This window comes from Elephantulus edwardii, unplaced genomic scaffold (assembly GCF_000299155.1).
Source record: "Elephantulus edwardii isolate Elephantulus edwardi_28Jun2011 unplaced genomic scaffold, EleEdw1.0 scaffold00054, whole genome shotgun sequence".
NCBI classification, from domain to species: domain Eukaryota; kingdom Metazoa; phylum Chordata; class Mammalia; order Macroscelidea; family Macroscelididae; genus Elephantulus; species Elephantulus edwardii.
Window position 1 is genome coordinate 9,281,073 of NW_006399804.1, and position 2,630 is coordinate 9,283,702.

Here is a 2,630-nt window from a genome sequence, read left to right on the forward strand (position 1 = left end):
GTCCATACTGAAGGCTGCAGTCCTTGACCCTCTGCAGCAAGTGCATGAGGTCCTCCTCAGTTTCAGCAAGCAGGGTTATGTCATCTGCATAACACAGATTGTTAATAGATCTTCCACCAATCCTGGTGCCACACTTCTCCTCATAGAGCCCGGCTTCTCGGATAATCTGTTCTGCATACAGGTTGAAAAAGTATGGAGATAGGACACATCCCTGGTGTACACCCTACCCAATTTTGAATCATGCGGTGTTACCTTATTTTGCTACTAACCTGAATTATAGCCTTTTGACTTCCCTAATATGGTCTGTGTGATTTGTAAGCTCTCACTCTGATTTTAGATCCAATAAAACAGTAAGATTAGTGTTGCATGAATAGGAAGAGGTGTTGGAGTGTGGGGGACATGTCTGACCTCATGGGAATTGGCTTTGTATTGTTGCTGTTGTTAATGAGAGATAATTCCCCTTTGCATAGTTGGTAAAGGTCAGATACAGCTGCCTCTGTGTGGCCCTTGCCTTTTTTCCATGGTGACTATCTGTGGGAAGAGGGACTGGAACATTTAAGGGAAAGGGCTACTATGAGCTATAGAATCTTATACTAACAAAATCTGGGAAATAAGTGCATCAGCTAGAAAAAAGGGGACCTATTAGGAGATAATTAACAAAACTAAAAACAGTTGCTTTGAAAAAAAAACCCAATACCAATCTCTCTCAAAATGACTCAAGAAAAAAAATAAAAGACACAAACCCCCCCCAACTCCTCAAATTCATTACCATTGAGCTTCTGAGGCTGTAAATCACACAGGAGGAGATTGCTCATCTTTCTCCAGCAGAGTCACTGGTGGATTTGAACTACCTGAGAGTCATGGGCTTTGGGTTAGCTGAGCACTTCTTTATGGAGTACACCACTAGAACTTCCTGATAAACTATGGAACATGTTGATTCTACTTTATTCTTCCTTATTCACTGTCCAACTTTCAGATGCATATGAAGCAATTGAAAATATCATGGCTTGGATCAGGTACATCTTAGACATGAAACTGACATCATTGCTCTTTAGTACTTTAAAGAGACTCCTGACAGGATATTTTTCTCAATGCAACATGTCTTTTGGTTTCTAGATTGCTATGGGTCAATCAACAATCACGAGTGTTGACTGCTGATCCCAGTAAAATGAAATAGTTGACACCTTCATTTTTTTCTTCATTTATCGTGGTCTAGATTTTGGTCTAGATTTTTTATTTTCTTGATTTTGAGATGTAATCCACATTGAAGCCTCTAGTCTTTAGAGTACAAGACTATAGCCAGTTGATTATAGATCTTAGGAAAATGAAATCCATGTGTGGTATTAAGGGTTTATTGTTCAATCTGGCTTTCCTAGTTGTTGAGTTTGACTTTGCCATGAGGAAAGATGTGAATAAGATTTGCTAGTTTTGCATAAAATTGAGAAGATTCAACACAACATTTGGAGAATCTCTCCACCAGCAAAGCAGCAGCAGGCATGCAGTGTATGTTTATCAGGGCTTGAGATCCTTGTGGGCCCTGGACCTACAGTAACACCAGCTGCAGCAGCAGTAGAGAACTAGAGACTTGACATGAGATGGAATTGACCTTAGGACTGCTACTCCATGGAACCAGAGCTAAAAGCTTTGTGCCAAGTTTTCTGGAGAACCAGAGGGGAGGGAGGGAGAGCCATAATTGGCAGGCTAAGAGCTTTGTACCACTTGCCTAAAGACATGACTGAAGACTGAAGTGCCTGAGAGCACATTTCAGTAGCTGTCCTGACTGATTTCATCTCCCACCAACCTGAATAATAGCCTTTTGACTTTCCTAACATGATTCTGTGAGGTCTATGAGCTATTGCAATGGATTTCTGATCCAGTGGAGTTCTTCTAGGTGGTATAGAACTGCTCTGTCTATTTGCTGTACAGAGGTAACTTGTGGTTGCTGTGATGCTAAACACTGTGACACTGATGTGTCAAATACAATAATGGTTAACCATGGTGGATGCTGTTGGGTGGTGCTCCCTGATTAAAACAAGCTTGGAAGCAAGAGTGGCATCCACTTCCACAAATAGCTTGCCTCCGGAGACTCTATGAACCTAGAGAAACAATCAAAGTTATATAAGTGTTCAAGTCTTTTGTTCATAGGGTCGCTATAAATTACCTACAGCTCGATGGCACTTGACAACAACAGTGGTAAGGAGTTGAGCTGACAACCCAAATGCAGGCAGTTTAAGGTCACAAACTATTCCATGGGGAAAAGATAAAGAATCTCCTCCCATGTAATTTAGTACCTCTGAAAACCTGCTGGAAGGTCAGTGTTGAGTCAGTTCTGACTTGATGGCACATAATAACATAACAGATAAACTTAATATCAAATTTATATAGGATAATTAAGCTCATTTATAACTACATTAACTCTTTCTCTAAAAAATTATTATTATTAATTTTAATGAAAATTTGATTTCATATGCAAGCAAGATTCTACTGATTATCCAAAAATGACTGGAACAGCACATCAGCAGAGAACTGCTAGAAGTCCAGGCTGGGTTTAGAAGGGGTCGTGGTACTAGGGATATTGTAGCTGATGTCAGATGGATCTTAGGTGAAAGCAGAGAATACCAGAAGAATGT